The sequence below is a fragment of the Syngnathoides biaculeatus genome, chromosome 7, assembly GCF_019802595.1.
Source record: "Syngnathoides biaculeatus isolate LvHL_M chromosome 7, ASM1980259v1, whole genome shotgun sequence".
NCBI classification, from domain to species: domain Eukaryota; kingdom Metazoa; phylum Chordata; class Actinopteri; order Syngnathiformes; family Syngnathidae; genus Syngnathoides; species Syngnathoides biaculeatus.
In genome coordinates, this window is record NC_084646.1 from 6,512,238 (window position 1) to 6,520,522 (window position 8,285).

Genomic DNA, 8,285 nt, shown 5'->3' on the forward strand with positions numbered 1-8,285 from the left:
GTTTGAGGTTGACTGAAGACGTGCGGCCAGGAAAATGCCGACTCCTCGGAATAAATATTATATCCTACCACACGGAGACAACAAAAAAAATATGTATATTTATGGCTTTCGCGTAAAACTAGATCAAGTGGACCAAAACCAAAAAATGCACAGCAAGGGGTGATGAATATAAACCACTGTTGGTAATAACGTAATACAATTTTGAATAAAAAATGTATTTTGTAAATGGAGGTCGGTGCTTCCTTTCGTGTTTGTCAACACAATTTCAATTAAATGACACTTTAAACACGATCTCGTATGTCACAGGTGTCAAACTCGAGGCCCGGGGGCCAGGTCCGGCCCGCCGCACGATGTTATGTGGCCCGCGAAGACAAATCTACAGCGTCAATTTCCATGATTCTTGTAAAAATTGGGACCAAAATGTCAAATTGTCGTGTATCATAAATAGTAAGATGTTACAACCATTTTTGTGTTACCAAACGTGAATAGTTGGGGAAAAAAAACATTACCCCTGATTTCCGATTCCAAAACTAGTTCATAAATTGATGTAAATATGATGAGACGATTCAATATCTTTGTTTCACAGTCGTAACGGCCCTCTGAGGGAAACCGGAACGACGACGTGGCCCGCGAGAAAAATGAGTTTTGACACCCCTGCTGTACATGTATGCAAATCGAACATGTGACAATGAAGCGTTGGATAATTTAGAAACGGGCGGCACGGTGGCTCGGCTGAAAGGGGGTTGGCCTCACGGTTCTGAGGACCCGGGTTCGATCCCGGCGATCTGCGTGGAGTTTGCATTTTCTCCCCGTGCCTGCGTGTGCCCTGCGATTGGCTGGCGACCACTTCAGGGTGTGCCCCGCCTCCTGCCCGTTGACAGCTGGGGTAGGCTCCAGCACTCCCTGCCACCCTCGTGAGGATAAGCGACGAAGAAAATGGACGGATGGGATTTTTATGCTGAGTTTAAATTGAAAGCCCAGTTTGACTTGCAGGCACTTACCTGACTTTCGAGGCTCTTTCCTGGTCGTCGCCCCCACCCAACCCACAGAAGTTGGACAGTTCGTAGAAGCTCTGTGACAAAATTGTGTCAGAAGTGGGATGTTTCTCCCATTTCCTCTCATGAGCACCTCTCAGAGTGGAAGTGAGTTGACGTCCTTTTAAAGGGGGGGGGGGGATATAACGTCAAAAGTTGCAACTCGGTGCTCGTTCATCGGCCTGGAGCCCGCTTCTTAAAGCGCCGGGCTAATGCGGCGCGACACGCGCGTGGGTCAGCTGAGGGGGAAGTGGGCGACCAGTGTGCGTGACAAACACGCATAAGAGATATTTATAGATGGTTCTTCCCGATGGCCTAATGGCACCCACTCTGGATGCGCGCACATACGCAGGTTGAAGCCTCGGCGGAGAGGTTCGAACCGCGGTGAAGCGGCATGTGGCTCATTAGGGCGGGGGGGGGGGGGGGGGGGTGGCAGAAGGGGGATGCGAAGTATCGACATCGGGGTGGTTAGCAGGTGTTGTTAAATGTCTTTGACAAACATGTCAGAAGTGGGATGCTGAAGAGTTTGTTGACAGATTGCAGTAAGTGTGAATGCAAGGATGTCAGAAGTGGAGTGCAGAATTGTGTTTGTGGTCTTGAGGTGAATTGAGATAAGAAGTACAGTGGGGATAAGAGTCAGAAGTGAGGTGGTTCAGTTGTGCCCCTTTAATTACGTCCAAACTGTGTCAGAAGTGGGATCATTCAGCTGTGTCCTTCGAGTTCATTTACACTGAAGAGGGATGTTCAGTCCACATCCTTAGAGTTCACTACAAACTGTGTCAGAAGTGGGGTGTAATGGTGACAGAAGTGGGCTACAAATTGTGTTAGAAGGGGTATAGCGTAGTCGTGTCAGAAGTAGAATGTTAGTTTGTCCCCGTTTGATTCAGTAAGAACTGTCAGAAGCGGGATGCAACAGTGTTAGAAGTCGGGAGGTCGTTGTTCTGTATCCTTAGACTGGTGTAACAAAATGTATCAGAAGTGGGGTCATTGATCAGAGTTCATTTACACTGTTTCAGAAGAGGGATGTTCAGTCCACATCCTTAGAGTTCCCTACAAACTGTGTCAGAAGTGGGATGTGATGGTGTCAGAAGTGGGGTGGCTATTTTCGAACCTTTGATTTCTGTGACATTGTGTGAGAATGGTTATAGTGTAGTAGTATATAGTGTCAGAAGTAGAATGTTAGTTTGTATCCGTCTGATTAAGTAAAAACTGTCAGAAGTGGGATGCAATAGTGTCATACGTGAAGGGGTCGTTTATCCAAACATCCTTAAACTGGTGTAACAAAATGTATCAGAAGTGGGATCGTTGATCTGTATCCTTTGTTCATTTGCACTGTTTGAGAAGAGGGATGTTGAGTCCACATCCTTAGAGTGGGATATGATGGTGACAGAAGTGGGATGGGTATTTTCAAGCCTTTGATTTGTGTGACTAATGGCGTTAGAAGGGGGTATAGATTAGTAGTGTATAGTGTCAGAAGCAGAATGTTAGTTTCTCCCCGTTTGATTCAGTAAAAACTGTCAGAAGTGGGATGCAACAGTGTCAGAAGTGGAGGGGCAGTTATTCTACATCCTTAGAGTGGTGTAACAAAATGTATCAGAAGTGGGACAAAACAGTGTTGGAGTGGGAATTGACGCCGTGCAATCCTTTAGTCTTTGCTTACGAAGCGTCAGAAGTGAGATGCGATGTTTTCAGAAGTGGGATCGGTACGGTGTCAGAAGTGGGATGTGAGTTCTCTGGCAAACAGTGTCAGAAATTGAATGGAATGGAATTGAAAACGATTTTCCGTTTGTCATGGCGAGGCGAACCTCAAAATGCATCTAGCGGGTTGCCCCGTTAGTCCGAAGACCTTCCGGACGCATCCTGCATTCTTCGTGTTTGCATTCGCTCTATCCAATTTCTCCACCTGCTTTCTTTTTGAAGGTAAACACATTTAAAGTCACTTAAAAAGGTTTTCCTGATGTCTCTCTTCACGTGGAACTCGATTGTTGTCTTTGGAGAGCCTCGGGGGACGATCGGGTTCAGTTTTGGAGTTCGTGAGCCTGTGGAGAAGATCTCGGGGGTCGCATCGCGCGCGCGTGCGTGCGTCCAGCTGCAAAAAGTGACCGTTTTGCAATCCGGGGTTGCACAAGCTGCATTAATAAACAATCCCCCGGGGGATGGTGTGCATTCAGACGGGGGCCCGAAAACCAGGTGCGCAGCCGAAACCTCTCCGGAGTGAATCAATCCGCAGACCCGTCCAGGAAGTCTTCACGGCACATCTTTATCTTCAAAAAGATCCCGAAATAGAATCCCTATTTTTATCCCCTCCGAGCCTCCTTCACCCTCCGCTAGTTGCCGGCGGGTGAAGCCGTGCCAAGAGTCCGCTGAAACCACTTAAACTGCCAAACGTCCCCGCAGAAGGCACTTTTTTTTTTAAAGAGCTTTTACATCGCGTTTTATCCATAACACTCCATTTTTCTTTAACTTATACCGCCTGCCTCCTGTTTTTTCTTTTCTAGGAGTGTGATAAAAATAGCACCCCCTGCAACACACACACACAGACACACAAAAAAAAAAAAAGCGCTGACGGTGTCGTTTTTTGCCGGGAGAAAATATGCTGAACAGGCCCCGCTGCAGGGACTCAACCGGGAGCAAAATAAAAGAGATGCAAATTTTCTTTTTTTTTTTGTGTCAGATGTTTTTGTTTGTGAGTTTGGTGTACACGGTGTCGTACACGGTTGATCCCGCGCGGCCGGCTGCAGTCTCCGAGCCATGCCGGATTTGAACATTTGAAAGACGCCCTTCGGTTTCTGGGTCACAACAATAAAGGGACCCCCAGTTGCAGTGGTGGGGGAAGTAACAAAATCCAAATACGTCAGCATGTACGCGAAGGGGTCGTGCCCCAGGACCAGATGGGAAGCCCATGATGGATAAAACTGTTTTTGTGGATGCAGCTATTGTTCTCGTCGGCATCCGTATACGGATGTAAAGGGCCAAGATCGCTGGCGGAGACGTCACGGTGACTATCGTGGCCGATCAGTTGAAGTGACCCAGAAGACCAAAAATATTTATCAGGCCTTCAACCGTGGTGAGATCTCACAGAGACAGATTTTCCCAGAAGACACAGTGGCGATGCCACGGAGACATTGGCGCAAGGTACCAGGCACGTCTACGCACTCCCAGGTCAGGAGACGTCACCAGGATGTCTCCAAAACCATTGGGGAACATTTGCGAGGAAGCCCTTCGGTTTCTGGGTCAAAACAATGAAGGGATCCCCAGTTCCAGTGGGGGGGGGGGGGGGTAACAAAATCCAAATACTTCAGCATGTACACAAAGGGGTCGTGCCCCAGGACCAGATGGGAAACTTAAACTTATGATGGATAAAACTGTTTTTGTGGATGCAGCTATTGTACATGTCGCCATCCGTGTACGGATGCAAAGAGCCAAGATCGCTGGCGGAGACGTCGCGGTGACTTGTCGTGGCCGATCGGTTGAAGTGACCCAGGAGACCAAAATATTTATTAGGCCTTCAACCGTGGCGAGATCACACAGAGACCGGTTTTGCCAGAAGACACTGCAACACAGCGGAGATGCCACGGAGACATTGCCGCAAAGTACCAGAGACGTCTATGGACTCCCAGGTCAGTAGACGTCATCACGATGTCTTCAAAACTATTGGGGTCCCATCAGGTCCTCCTCCTGGACAATGAGATCGTCCCTTTACAAACCCACTTGACTTTGTCTTTCTCTTCAGTACTCTTCTCTTTGTGTTTCTCTCGATTGTACTCGAATTGGCAATCATACCAAGGTCTACGTGAGATGGGGTCTACACGGGAATCTTCGCCAGGTTTCCAAGATACATGGACCTAGAACTTTATGCAATAGTTCCCTTCATATCCCACAAGGGATATGAACCCTATCTTAGAAGGGATTAGGACCATGTCCAAATGTAAACCGCATCCGGGTTTACAAGGGATTTGGGGGAAGCTCTATCTCAGATTTATCCAGGAGTTCACAAGGGATGGTGCCCAGATACAAATGGGAATCCTCCCGAGCTCCGCAAGGAACTGGGTCCGAGGGCTTCATGGCAGCCTCTTAAGAATTTGGTCATGAATCCATCTGGAAATCTTCTCTAGATCCACGAGAGATTTCAAACCAGGACCTTGTGCTCTCTGGCCTCGAGTTCACATGGAATTTGGCCTGGGGTCCTGAGGGTACTCTGTTATGTCTCCAAAATGGATACACCCCCGGGACCTCATGGGATACGCTCCCAGTTCCATATGGAATACGGTCGCTGGTCAAGAAGAGAATTAGCCCCAAGACCTGCTGTGATTATGGCCACAAGTCCAGAAGAGATTTGACTCCCGGTCCACATAGGATTCATCCCTAGATCCACTTTGGAAACATCTCTACATTTGCAAGGGATTTGGCACCAGGCCATCATGAGATTTAGTTCTGGCCTAGCCTCATCTGGAAAAGATTCATACCTACCATTGTTCTCATCCCATAATAAATAGAATGCCTACGTGAATTAGTCTGATCCAGGATCTCGGACCTAGTTTAATGGATACAAGATATCTCCAAAGTCAAACAAGGTGCATCGTGTTTCCGATGATGCCGGCGCCAGTAGCGTTCACCTCGCGCACCCCGCGTGAAATCTTACCAGCTCCACCTCCTAGCGTGCTACGTGAAGCATTAGCCCGAGAAGCCACGCAAGCACATTCGAGCGGCAATTAACCCTCAGCGGTTAACGCGCTCGTCCGCCGCCGAGCGTGCGCTGCAACGGCGCCACAGGTAGGAAACGATTACTCACGCTAGCTCAGGGTCCTTTGAAGTCTCGCTGTAAAACACACAAAACCCAACAAATATTTCAACGGCAAAAATGTTCCGCCAAACCATTTCATCCAAAGAAAGTCCACTTAAAAGAGAAGCTTTTCTTTCTTCTCTTCCAACAAAAAAAATGTTCCAGAATTATGTAGACAATTACTGTACGCTATTACGCTAACGATCACGCCGGTATGCTTATTTTACAACATCACGCAGTTCGTGGACTCCCAGTCTACCCTTTCTGGACCCCAAATTTTAAGAACCCCTGTTTCAAAACTCTCCTGGACACACACACACGTTCAACGTTATTATTCTTTCTCTGGTTTCAAAACCGTCGGGCGCACCTCGTGTGGCCGATGGACTGCTGCGAGCTAAGCGGGGGTCTTTGTGGAAAAAGACGGGATGGTATCCAGATGTGAGGGACTGTTTGTGCCTTCAAAGGGAAGCGCCGTGTGTGTAATGCGTATGAACTGATTGTGTTGCAACGCGGGCATTAATAAAACACTCGGGGCCCGTTTACAGCAGAACCTTTGAGTCCGCTTTACCGGAAAGAAGAAAAAAAAAACCATCAGCGGCATACGCGGACGCGTATTTATTCTGATTTTATCCCCCCCAAAATGCTTCGTTTTATGAATGAATGTAGAGTATCGTAATTTCCGGCCTACAAACCGTTCGACCCTGCGGTTTATGCGGTGATGCGGCTAATTTGTGCGGTTTTTTTTTTTCTAACGGCCGCAAGGGGGCAATCGAGCGGAAAAGTTAAGAGTGAGACCGGTGGAATAGATGTGCCGAGGAAGTGACTTTCACCGGTCCGGCCCTATTAGCGCTGCGCTAGCATGTTACTGCCGTGTGTCAGTGTTTTTTACCAGTATATTTTTTTAACCACTCTGTTAGCACGGCACTCACATTAGCGTTAGTGCAGCGGCGCTAGCATTAAACTCTCCGTGTGCCGTCTTCCCCCCCCCCCCCGAGATCCAGTTATGTAATTTGTCTAGGAAGCATGTATAAAATATAACATACCGTAACTTCCGGCCTATAAGCCGCAACTTTTTTCACATGCTTTCAACGCTCCAGTTTATACCGTGATGCGGCTAATTTGTGCATTTTTTTTAATAACGGCCGCAAGGAGGCACTCGAGCAGAAAAGGTAAGAGTGAGACTGGTGGAATGTATGTGCCGAGGAAGTGACTTTTACCAGTCCGGCACTGTTAGCGCTGCGCTAGCGTGTTACTGCTGGTATGTTTTTTATTTTTTTAACCGGCCCTGTTGGCAGCACGGCGCTAGCATTAGCGCGGTGCTAGCGTTAGCGTCTCTGTGTACCATCTTAAGCAAGGATGATACTTTGGCTTTGTTGCAAGTCCATAATAAATATATTAACGATAACTCTTAACAGTAAATATCTCATGTTTCAATGTCGGTTTCAATGTGGGCACTTGCGGCTTTTACACGGCTGTGGCCTATGTATGTACCAAATGGTATTTCCTTTACAAATGTACTGGGTGAGGCTCATAACCAGGTGGGCTCTGTAGGCCGGGAATTGCGGCATAGTGCAAGAGTCACTGATTCCCAAACAATCTGATTTAAAGTGCCACTGACATCCCTGTATACATTGTAAAATAGATATTGTTGTGAAAATTACATATAATACGGTCGCTCACTGAAAGAAGGATTAGGTCCCCCCCCCCCAACTATTATTTTTTTCAATAGCTGTATCCACACCTACCTGTCATTTAGAACCCACGAAGCTCTCGTCCCTTGCACCCGTGCAATCCATTTTTCACGACGAACCGGGTCTTTTGGAAACGTGTGAAGAGTGAATCCATCCTACCGAGTGTTCGTGCAATATCCAGCAATGCAACGTGCCGGCATTTTGGCTAACACGGAGTAACAACGAGCTAGCTTCCCGCAGGTAAAACTAATAGAAACAAACGAGCCCGCTAGAGGGCGCTCCTACCCCGTACGTCACTTCCTGCTTCCTCTCCAAAACAAATCCCTCGAGAGGATTTTCATGGCGGAAGTGACAAAAAGCCATAGACGTCAAAATCATGTTTTGTGGTGGGGAAAAAAAACCGGATGGGTCCATACTAGCTGCTGTTTTTTCATTAATAACATACTAAAAATCATCCATTTCATGACAATTGCCCTTTAAGAATATATTAAAAATGTGGCTTTACGTGTCAGTAGCCCTTTAAATAGTCTGTAAGCCAATTTAAAAAAAAACTGTGACGTTTTAGGGAGAGTTTGAATTTAAATGAAAGTGTTTTGTTGACAATATTTTTGTGCACATGTAGTGTTTCAACTACCATGGTATTTGCAAATTATTGCGCCGGGGGCGGGGTGGGGGTCTTGGTCCCCAACCCCCGCAAATGATGAGTCCAGTTCACTGTCCTCGAACTACCTCAATTATGTCGTTGGAGCTAAATATAGGAAGCCCCGAAGCGGCGCT